Genomic DNA, 12,478 nt, shown 5'->3' with positions numbered 1-12,478 from the left:
GGAGCAGGAAGTTCTGGTGTGCACAGTCGGTGACTACAGATAACACTAATGTACTGCACACTTCAAAAGAAGCCAGAAGAAAGGACTGCAAATATTCTCATCACTAGGAAGTAGCAGATGAGATATATATGTTTAACCTGATTTGAACATTATAAAATTATAATATAATGTTCAAATTATTGTATATAATGTATACAATTATTATAAAATGTATACATGTCATATGGTACCTCATAAGTATGTCCAATTATTATGTGCCAATTCAAAAAAAAACCTGATACTTACCTCCTTCCTCATAGGGTTGTTGTAAAAATTAAATGAGAAAAATACCTGTAATAGATGTTCCCTGAGAACAACAGGTATGTGTATGTGTGTGTGTGGGTATATATATATATATATATATATATATACACACAAATATATGTATACATATATTTGTGTGAGGGGGGTGGGGTGGTTCTGGGGATCAAATTTTGTGGACAATATTTATAAAAATTAAATTGATACTATCTAATGAATAGATAAGTTTCCCAAATATCTCAATTAAAGACTAAAAAGAAATGAAAAAGAAAAAAATGGTTGTAGTTGTTTGCAGACTTCAGAGAGAAGAGTTTCCTGAGAAGTTTTGGAAGGCCGTGGTATTGGGCAAAGTGGAGAGCACACCCCCCCACCCCCCACCCCCGCCCAGTTCCCACACCCCAGCAGCCACCAGCCAAGGCTCTGAGAGGATAAAAGAGATGAGACAGGAAGCACCTCACCTCCTCTTGAGAGAGAAGGTCACAGCCAATTATACCCATGTCAGCAGAATACTTTTTCTTTCTGTTTTATAGTGGTGCTACATTTAATTCCTTGTTTTTCTAATTAAAAAGGAGCACATGCCCATAAAAATGCAAATGATGTCCAAGTACATCAAGTAATTGAAGGCCAACTGAACTTGAACCGGTTCCCAACAGAAGCAGTAACCTCAGGTCTTCCTGTTTATTAAAAGGAAAAATAAAAGCTTTCATTTTTGCCTGATACCTGTTAATAACATGTCTATAGAAACAAGAAACAAAGCTAGAAAAGAATCTACAATTGGTGGGTGGAAAGAGGAATTGCAATTGTTTCAGCTGTAATATATACAGAGCACCCAGCAAGCGCATTGCAGGGATTCAATAAATGGTAATGATTCCTTCAAACACCCACTTCTTAAAATGCTCCGTCGGTACAGTGCTTTGCTCGCTACCATGCAATAAACTTAATTGAATAGTGCCCCCCAGAGGCCACTGGGAATTCAACTGCGGACAGATGAAGGACGGTCTGGAGGAAGAGAAACACAATTTAGTTTTCTTTTAAAGATTTATGTGGAATCAGCACTCACTTGGGCTTGGTGTGCTAGGGCTTATTAGAACCTGACCAGCTGTCTGATTTGTCCCCCACCAGCAACCTTTTGGCCAGGCTTATCTGTTTACAAGGATACTTTGTGAGGACACACAAGTCTCATGGAATCAAGTCTGGCCAGGCACTGTGGGAACCTGTGCTGGGAACTGCAAGTCCCCTGGCCCCTGGAAGCACTGTCCTCTACTTTTTACCTGGGGAAATTCTCTTGATCCTGCATGCTCTTTGTGTTCCTCTAAAGGAATAAGTTTCCTCCTGATGTCTGTCCTTCTTTAACTCTAGTGTGTGCATGTGGCTCTGGCTCTTTCTGGACCAGATTTTGGACCTCGTTCCACTTGACCTTTCAGCATGGTTGCTGCAAATTCCCAGGAGATAAAACGGATTGCCAATAGTGCCAAAGGCTGGATTTAGTTTATCTACCCCTGATTGATGGCCAGTGGGTGGAAGCGGGGCTGTTGGGGCTGTTGGGTGTGTACGTGTGTGTGTGTGTGTGTGTGTGTGTGTGTGTGTGTGTGTTTGTGCGTGCGTGTTTGTGCGTGCGCGCGTAGGGAAAAAGGGCTAGAGTAACATGATACCAAACAAATGGCCTTTTTCTACCAACCATGTACCACGGTGAACTCCACTAAGGGCTTTAAAATTGTCTCATTTGATCCCCACAAATCTCCTGTGGAATTTGATTCTGTCACTGCCCACTTTCAGAAGTGACTGCTGGTCACATTTGCGTATTTTTCCAATGATCTTTCCTGATGCATTCTATTCCCATTTTAAAGATGAGGTAACCCAAGGTTTAGACAGGTTGAGTCAAGGTTTAAGCCGAGGCAGGGAATAGTTAGGCTGCTCCCACTGACCCCTGTCTCCCCCAAGTGCAGACCCTAGGGCAGGCAGATAATGGGGCTGGCGCAGGAGAAACATCACAACTGGTCTTGTTCTCAGGGAGGTTATAATCTGGCTAAGGGAGACAAGATTTCCACATGTGAACCAAGGAGTAAATGACATGAGAGGAATCAAGTACTTTATTGTCTGTTACCATTTTATTAGTTTTCTCCTGCTGTGCAACAAATTGCCATAAATGCACAGACTTTGGAGCTTCCCCCACTTATTAGCTCTGAATTCCGCAGGTGAGGAGCAGCCACAGACTGCCTGGGCTCTGGCTCAGCATTGCTAAGACTGGCATGAGGTGTTGGCCTGAGCTGCCAATAATCTTATCTGGGGCTCAGGGACCTCTTCCAAGCTCACCAGCTGTTGGCAGGGTCTGGTTCTTTGAGTTGTAGGACTGAGGTCCCAGTTTCCTTGCCAGATGCCAGCCAGGAACTGCTCTCTGCCCTGAGGCTGCATCCTTCCATCTGTTGCTCACGATGGGGACATTTACTTTCCTCCAGCAAACAAACAAAAGAACCCTTGGGGGGAAATAACCAAGCTCCTCGATCAACTAAGTACAGATTTAAAAAAAAAAAAAATCATACATAAATGTAAATTTGTGATGTCCAGTCTGGAAATGGCTCGGTATACTGTTGCTCAGACATTATTGGTAGTGGAATAATCTGGTAAAAGCAATTTATGAAAAACAATTTATGTAAAGCAATTTGACAAAAATGTCCTTTTGACACAATAACGTCATTCCAAGAAATGTGTCTAAAGAGGACGGTCAAAGGGGGAAAAGGCCATGGTACAAACATTTTAGATGCGATGTTAAGTATAATATTGAAAGACTGGCAATGACAGAAAGAGCATGCTCGCCTAGATGATGGATGAGCGTACCTTAAGACCATTTAATAAGGAGGAACATGTTTAAATGTGTTAAGTGAAAAAAGGATCAAACAGAATTCTGCATGTAGCATGATCCCATATTTTAAAGCTATTACTAGAGTGTTGGGGAAGCTATGAGGGAAAGCAGTACTTTTTATATATAAAGTCAGTTGGGATGCAATTTGCAATGTGAGTAATAAATTTAACAAGTGATTTGTTTGAGGATCCCACTCCTTGGAGTTTATCCTTCACATACATTTGTACATGTACATAGTAACATGTGAACATAAAATTGACTGCAGACTTGTTAAAACTGCAAAAGAAAACTGTACAATAAAACACTCATTCATTGGTGACTGATTAAATAAAATCACATTGGCAACCTTTAGTGGACTATTATATAGCTGTTCAAAAGTGAAAGACAAAACAGAATGATCTTCTGACTTGAAACAATCTCTAAAATAGGTTTTTAAGTTAAAATAGTTAAGATGCAGAACAGTATGACAGTGTGCTCTCACTAGACAAAATATAGCCAATATGCACTTGTATATGCTTAGAGTAATTCTTGAAAAGAAACTCTAAAACCAGTAAGAGTTTTGCTTTGGGGTGCAGTAATTGATAGGGACAAGAGAGTGGGAGTCTGAATTAAGGAGACTTCTCTTTCGTAGCCCTTATTTTTGGTGCCTTTTTAGTGACTCATGGATAAGTAGCTCTATTTCATTACTGAAACAGAACCAAGCACATTCCCTTAAGTCATTTAATCCATAAACCTACTTCACATGAAAATCAGCAGTACTTTTGCCCAACAGCATAGCAAATTCCCAACACTGCATCACTCTCTCTTTAAAACTTCAGTGATGTTTCTGAGCAACTTCCAAAAGAAACTGCTGACAACAAAACCATGCAGTTTATTTTGTACCTATATTGTTTTCCATGTATTAGTCTAGCTATTTTACCACACCAGGAAGAAAGTGTTTTCCTGATGGGATGTGGCTTTTTGTGATAAGCAATTAAGTTAAAAAAAAAAAAAACACCCTCATGACAGGCTCTTAAACATTCAGTTTAGTAAAATTCTGGACTAGATTTAGTATTGCATAATTTTAAACACTGCTAGAATATTTTAAACTATTTGCATCCCTGTTGTGCATATTTAGATTTTAAATATCTTGCTATTCATGATGGCCTCATACCATCACTAAGTAGTATCTCAATACATAATCTATATATAGACAGAACTTTTTCTTTAATGATAGTGGTTATAAATTTGTACTTCATATAGACTCTTGCTTGCTCCCAATTTTATCTTTTTGTCTGACTTCTTGGCAATATAAACAGGCTGTTTCATTTCATAATGTGGCCAAGGACATACTGGCAGAAAGAGAAGTGTCAGTTAACTAAGTCATTCTTATTGTTTGCTTGTGTCTGCATTCATTGTATTATTTTTAATCCTCTTTTTTCCAGTCTAGAATTTCTTTATTTTATTCGCCCATTTTGTGAAGGTTGATAAGTTAAAACAAAGTCATTTAATCCATAAACCTACTTCACTGAGTAAACCTACATCAACTACAGTCCTTTGAAATAAGTCAGAAGTGAATTAAGCAGTGATGGCCTTTTGTGGATATCTCCCCATTTCCTCACAGTACATCACATATCATACAGGACAAGGGACTTTCTGATGTACACATTGAATAAGGAGGTTGTCGTCCATCCATACTGAAAATATTAGTCAAGCTCAATTTCTTATTTTTTTTAAGATAAAAAATATACTTCAGGATGCAAATATTTTTTCTGCTTCCCCATGGATCTTCCACTTTGGCAATCTCTGTGCTAGGGCATGAGCCATTTTTAGGTGGACCGCCATGGAAGTCCTTTCTGTCTACATTGCTGGGTTAGAAAAGGACTGCAGGAATGTACACTTGGACTTTGGAAAACCCAGGAGTCGGGGAAAAACAAGAACTGCCATGCAATTTGACAGAGGCTTATACTTTCCAAGTGGAAATTTTAGGGATACACACTTTCTATCTCCTACCCCAGGATAGTTAGAACATCTTTCGGGGACATTTGAGAATACACATCTGGGATCCCAAGGGTCAAGAGCATCTTAATAAAATCCCAGTCCCATTTAAACCATCTGATCTTAGACCTAGTATTCCAGCCTTGGAAATAACCCAGACTTTTCTCTCTCCCCAAAGGGAAAAGGCTCATTTTAAGGCCAAGGGACATTATAAATGACAGAGTCATCGTTTCCTTGGTGAAGAAAGCCCTGCACAGGTACCTGTGGGATGGGTTGGCTGTCAGACCTACGTAACAGGGCTGGCATCTGAGTCTAAGAATCAAAGATGGCAGAATCCACAAGATACGCAACACCTTTGTGTACTACTCTGTGCATTTCAACATTGTTATGTCGTCCCCCTAAAAGCTACGAGTAGTTATGTCTCCATGAACATTTTAAACTAGCATGATTCAAACTCACATCCTCAAAATCTTTGGAGGAAGATCACATTTCAAAGAAGAATCTCATGGAGAAATCAAACTAGATAAAAACAACTCCTCCTTCTCCTTCTCCTTCTCATGGTACTGGGAATGAGGTACTCTACTACTGAGTCACACCCCCAGCCCTTTAACTTTTTTTTTTTTTTTTTTTAATTTGAGACAGGGTCTAATTTGCCCAGGCCGGGCCTTGAACTTGTGATCCTCCTGCCTCGGCCTCCCATGTAGTTGGGATTATAGTGGTGCACCACTGTACCTGGCTTAAAACCTATATTTTATTTTATACAGTCCTGGGGACCAAACCAAGGGCCTGGCATCGGGTCTTATTGCTCTCCAGAAGGCAGCCACCCTCAGCTGAACAACGGAAGACAGGGGCTCAAGTCATTTTATTTCTGTGTTGGCAAGTCGAGGTAGGATGAAAGCAAAGCCAAGCGATGTGGTTACCTCCTCCACTTCAGAAGGGACAGACCAGAGGTGAACCAGTGCCAAAGCTTGGAATTCAAAGCCCTTTTGGGGAAAAAAAAAAAAAGCTTGAGAGTCATGAGGGGGCATTTGGTACTCAAATGAGAGAATAAAAATGCTTATAACTTATTTAATACCTGGACATGAAAGGTGAGGTAGAAGTCAAGATTCCTGAAAACGGCCCAGGGGTACCCATAAATAGAAGGTTCTGAAGCCAGAGCTAACACTATAATCACACTAAGACGCTTTGATCTTTTTTTTTTCTCTTTACGGTTTACAATTATAATTTGTGGAAGTAATATTAACCCTTTAAAAGTGAGTGTCTTCAGTGAGATATTTGGTTTCCCCACCTTCCAGGGCAGGAGTCTGTCACCTAGCGGTGGCTACAATGCCCCATTCAGCTCTGACGTGGGTACCATCAGAGAAGCAGGTCACTGGAATAAAAATCAAAGAGCATCTGTGGATGTAGCCCTGAACTTCCACCCTTAAACAATGAGAAGTCTATCCTTTTAACGTAAACGATCCCATCATAAGTGGGCCCTCAGAAACCCGTCTGTAAGTGGCTGGGATGATGATCTGGGCTGTGACAATGATCTTGGTGTGCCAACACTGCCAGTTTTCTAACAGACCCCCCCCCACCACCCATTGCCTGGCATTCTGTCAGTTGCTGCCACTCACACTTTCCCTGGAAACGCCCTGATTCCCGAGGCTCGCGTTAGAGAAACCAGGTAGGTTTCATTTTAATTAATTCCATCAGCCACGAAGAGCTTGTTGGATCAGCTCCTCATCTACTACCAGTGGGGGGACCTCAGGACCAGGGTGTGTTAGGAGGGATGGAGCGACTTCCTGGGTCACACGAGAACATCAGTCAGAGGGGGGCATGGCGCCCGCAGATGGCTAAGAAGCTGCCACTCTAGGGAGAGACGTGAAGGCCAAAAGCTTCACTGTAACGGCACAGTTGTGAAGCACACACCGTTCAATGAATCACACACCTGACCTCAACTCCCAGCACTTTCTCTCCCTGTGCTCGATTTCCACCACAAGGTGGCAGGCGATGGCCCTCTGATCCTCTGCAGCCTTGCCCTGGTGGCACTGAGAGCCAGAGTAGTGCCAGCTCCAGCCGTGACTTCCAGCTCTCAGTTACACCTTTCATGAAGTTGCTATATGCAAAACTCTTGTTAAGAATGGAAGGTTCTAGATGCAATCCCCACCCACTCACAGAACCCATAAAACAAACTGATTTCTGTTTTCATTATAAATAATAAACTATACAAAAAAAAACTCCTAATTTTATTGGTTTCTATTTACAGTGTTGAGGAGAAAGTTCTGGAATCCAAGTCAGAGGGCATGAATTCCAGTCCTTGCTCTTCTCTACGAAGACACTTCACCTCAGGAAGCCACTTCCCCAAGCCTCGATTTCCTCCTTGCCACAAAGAGAAAACAGGACTTGGGTGAACTCTGGGACACCCTCCAGAAACCCAGGCATGAAACAAAATAGCATGAGGAGAGAGCAGGCGGAAAAGAATGAAGTAGGGTGCAAATGTACGGGCCTGCAACGCTTCATTTACACCACGTCCTGGGGGAATGGGCTGTTCCACATGGCAAGTTTTCCAGATAATTGAATTTTAAATGCTGAAGCTTGTTTTCCTTTTAACCTTCTGTAATGGAAATCTTTCTAAAGTGTATTACACGCTTCTCTGGCTTTTTAAACATTATGCTGAGTATAATTTAACCTTTCCTTAATGTCCCTGGGTTGTCAGGATGACCGTCTCTTACACCTGTATAGTGCTTCGTGGAACATCAGGTACTCTGGGCACATTCAGGTGGGCAGGCCCCAGAGACTATAGAATAAAGCTCTAACTGACCACTCTTCCTCTCTGTTGCCTATATCACTCCCTGTGTCATTTCTCCAAGTAACACCTTCTTGGAGCATCTTGAAACTCTGTTTCAAATCTGCTATAATCCAGACAGAACTCCAGGTTGCCATGGGTAACCGGAGTCTAAGCTGGTACCAACCCTAAATTTAATTTTACACACAATTTCAAGGCAACGGGGACCGTGCTGAAAGTTACCTCTGGCCAGGGCTGATACTCGGCTAGTCCTTCCAGCACGGAACTCTTGTGGGCCAGGCAGCTTGTCCCTCTGACCCCCTGACTGCCCCTGAACCTGGCTCTTCTAGGACCACACACTCCTCACACTCCAGTACTCTCTGGCCAGTGGGCTCAGGGACACTGTTTCTACACATGCCAGGGTCCTTTCCAAGTGGTTGGTGCCATGCCACAGCAGTTGTGCAAAACAGTAGTCCCCTTACCCATAGTTTCAGTTATTTGTGGCCAACCACGATCCCCAAATACAGTTCAGTACAGTAAGATATTTTGAGAGAGGGAGAGACCACATTCACATAACGTTTATTATAGTAAATTGTTATAATTATTCTATCTGATCATTACTTATGGTGGCTAATCTCTTACTGTGCCTAATTTAAAACTTTGTCATTGGTACCTGTAGGACAAAGCATAGTATGTACAGGGTTCAGTACTTCCCGTGGCTTCAGGCATCCACCGAGGGTCTTGGAATGCACCCCCATGGATGAAGGGGGACTATTGTAATTTGATTATCTCCCCAGTTTGGGGACAGAAGCTTTTTCTTTGTCTCTCTGTGAACTGACTGGCAGAGTTTGAGGCTTTTCTCTTTTTCAAAACTCAAAGGCCTTTTCTCATTTGCAGGATGTGCTCTGGGTTCAGGTTGCCTGAGATCCACTGGGTGGGTGTGAAAAAGCTATTTTGACTGAACATCTACCGTGTGCCTGATGCTGTACTCAGTGCATCAAGTAACTCATCTTTGCTCGTCCACTGCACAGCCCTATTAAGGAAACGGAATCCACCTCCACAGTCACACGGCCAACAAGCAGTTCTGGAAGCCGGAGACGTCTCTCTCTCGGGCCTGAGTCCTCTGCACTCTGCTCTGTTCATGTTTATTAATGTATGAAAATGCCCAAAGTTCACATTCTGAAAAAAAAAAAATTCTAAAAGTGAAACGTGGGCCCTTCTACTTTTTAGAAAAGTCTATTTGTTTTGGTTTTGGTGTGTGGGTTTCATTTTAATTAATTCCACATTTCGTTACCAATTTGGAACAATCTGTTCCTCAGGGAACAGATCTGGTTTACTTATAGAAAGCTAGCGGAGGGAGTAACTGGGATTACAAAGTATTCCTTGTAGGAACTAAGCTAAAAACCTTTGCAGTGCTTTTGCACCAAACAGAACATTCCAGAAACACTACTACCTGCCTCAGAGGGTGGTGACAGAGCTCACAAACAGAACCTTCTTCAGGTGTGTTATGGGCTACGGCTGCAAGATGGGGTGTGTGACATCAAACACAACTGATGTCCTTCCCCCATCCTAGAAAGTTCTCTGGAAGTTCACACCAGGATAAGGTCATTATCACTGATAGGGAACAAGGACCTCCCAGGAGACCTTGGGGAGCCTAGCACCCAGCCGTGGACCTCAGGTGGGCAGGCCAGTTGAGAAGGCAGGAATAGTGCCTGTCATTCAGGGCAGTCATGGATTCAGTTCTCCTAAGGGTCTGGGGCACAGAAGGCTGTCGAACCCACCCATGTCTATGAATTTCCTGTTCTTTCCTCAGAGGTGGACATTCCAAATTGATCTAACAATTTTCGAAAGAAGCAAGCCATGACCTCATCTTGCACATGGTGCACCTGATCCTCCCACGCTGAGCTCACGTCATTCTTAGTGTCCTTTCCAAACACACACACAGTGCTCTAGAGGAACCCGTGGCAGGGAGAAAATTGAAACCTGACTCGGCATAAGGTGACTGGTCAAAGTATCTCCTGTGTCAGTTTCCTAAGGCTGCCATTGTGATAGTAGGAGTCCATGTGACTCCGTTTTGTTTTATGACTTCATCCTGTAAAACAGCCATGCCAAGTAGAAGAGTCATGACTGGGCCAAGAGGTTCAATTCCTTTTGCTATAGAAACCTTTAAGAATTTCATGGAACTACCTAATGGGGCATTGTTTCTGTAACTAGGGTAACGGGGCTCTGTAACTGGGGTGACTGGGCTAACTGTGATTGGTTAGGCTTCCCTCCGCTTGACTGCACTGTCCCGCTTCTGTAACCTGGCTTGCTTGCACTGGCTAGACCCCCTGAACATCCCTTTTGCGGTTTTCAGGCTTATAAGGAGTGCCCTTGCAATTGTTTGGGGCTGATCAGGGGAACAGCTTTATGTTCTGGTCAGCCGCCATCGGTGTGCTTCAATAAAAGCTTGATTCGATTATACGTGAGTGGTCTGGAAGTCAGTTTATGAAACCCTGGGACGAAGCTTTAACTCTAACACCATAACAAAGCACCACAAATGGGGTGCCCTAAGAAACAGAAATGTGTTATTTCACAGTTCTAGAGTCTTGAAGTCCAAGATCAAGGATACAGCAGGGCCATGCTCCCCTGATGCAGGGAAAGATCTGTTCCAGGGCTCTCTCCCGGCTTCTGGTAATTCTCTGTCATGCAGCAGCAGAACTTCAGTCTTCACTTAGCATTCTCCTTGTGTCTGTGTCCAAATGTGCCTTTTATAATGACACCAGTCAGATTGCATTAGGGACCACCCGACTCTAGTATGACCTCATCTTAACTCATCACATCTGCTATGGAGCTACTTCCTGATAAGGCTGCCTTCTGAGGTCCTGAGGATTTGGACTTTGACATATGAATTTTGGGGGATAACTGATAATATCATCGAAGATAATTCTGAACTAAAAATCAAATTCAAGAGAGGGAACAGACCAAATTGCCCAAAAGAATGCCTCATGTTATAGATGATTTCATCAGATTGGCAGCGTGGGCAAGGAGTCGGTGTGTTGGCCCCTGAAGTCTGTTGCTTACAAATAATGATGAAGAGGCTGAGGGGGCTGTTGGCTGAGGAGCAGGGGAATATCCTGGGTCCCAACAAAACCCCGATTTCTGATCACCACTCTTTAAGGTAAAATCCACATGGGTAGTTGGAAATTCTGGTGTTGATAGAAACAGTCAGTTACAATGATTGAAAAAGAAACATTTTGAGAACATTCCAAACACTTTAAACTCCCCACTACAATTTGTCTTCCTTATTCATGAGGATTCTACCAACTGTGGATCCAAAATACTAAAAGGAAAAGAGCATGGACAGGAAGTGTGTGTGTGTGTGTGTGTGTGTGTGTGTGTGTGTGTGTGTGTGTGTGTGTGGTGTCTGGAACAAGGGATTGCACCGAGGGGTGCTTTACAAACTGAGTCACATCCCCAGCCCTTTTGGTTTTATTTTGAGATAAGGTCTTGCTAAGTTGCTGAGGCTTCTAATTTGCCATCCTCCTGCCTCAGCCTCCAGAATATCTGGGATTACAGGCCACGCCTGGCCAGTCTTTTTTCTTGTTATTATACCCTATAGAGTACAGAAGAACCACTATATGCCATTTCCATTCTGTTAGGTATTATAAGTAATCAAAAATTATTTAAAGTGTATAGAAATTATGCAAACATGACACCACTGTATGTAAAGGACTTGAGAATTCTTGGATTTTAGAATACACTGGGGGTCCTGGAACCAATACCCATCAGAAAAGGAGGAACAACTGTACCCAAATCTCAAAGAGATTCTACCCTAAAGCTCTAGCTAGATGCAATTTGCCAAAGGGATTCTGCTTGCTTTGGATGTGGTTTGTCCCCCAAAGATTTATGTGTTGAAGCCTTGATCCCTAGTACAGCAATGTTGGGAGGGGGTGTGGACTATTAACAGGTGGGGGCCTAGTGGGAGGTTGGGATTGGGGTGACTGTGGGACTCCAGTCTCTTTCCTGCTTCCCATCTAGTGGCATGCTTTTTCCCTCACCCATCTGTTCCTGTCATGACACTGTCTACCATTAGGCCCTCACCAGAATCTGAACCAATGGACTGTCTAATCTTGGACTTTCAAAACTTTTAACTAAATAAACTCTTTTCTTCATAAGTAGTCTCTGTCAGATATTTCAGTTATAGTAATGTAAATTGAACTAACAGTCCCCCCCCCCAGTACTGGGGTTTGAACCTAGATGTGCACTACCACCTTTCTACTTTTAAATTTGAGATGGGTCTAAGTTGCACAGGTTAACCTTGAACTTGTGATCCTCTTGTCTCAGACTCCTAAGTAGCTAGGATCACAGGTGTGTGCTACCATGACTGGCCTAATACAGGGTGTGTATAAAAATTGAATTTCCTTTGATAAAGGGCTTCTGTTTTCCTTTTTTGGGGGGTAGATGGAATCCTTATTAATTTGTTCTAGTAATTTTCTTGCTGGTGTCTGCAATTATGCTAAGGAGGTATTTGGTGCAGCTATAAACCATCCATGAAATTGTGCTCAGGCCACAAAATAACAAAGTACAGCTCA

At 42.7% G+C, this 12,478-nt stretch overlaps 1 protein-coding gene across 10 annotated transcripts in view; it reads right to left on the bottom strand.

The window, feature by feature from the left end:
- The window catches only part of Pdzd2 (PDZ domain containing 2), a 354,997-nt gene that overhangs the window by 219,863 nt on the left and 122,656 nt on the right, over positions 1-12,478 (bottom strand). The gene's annotated exons all lie outside the window — the stretch shown is intronic.

Source organism: Ictidomys tridecemlineatus, chromosome 1, assembly GCF_052094955.1.
Source record: "Ictidomys tridecemlineatus isolate mIctTri1 chromosome 1, mIctTri1.hap1, whole genome shotgun sequence".
Classification (NCBI taxonomy): Eukaryota; Metazoa; Chordata; class Mammalia; order Rodentia; family Sciuridae; genus Ictidomys; species Ictidomys tridecemlineatus.
Note: the sequence above shows the minus strand (reverse complement) of the source record. Positions and strands in the feature narration are given on the sequence as shown.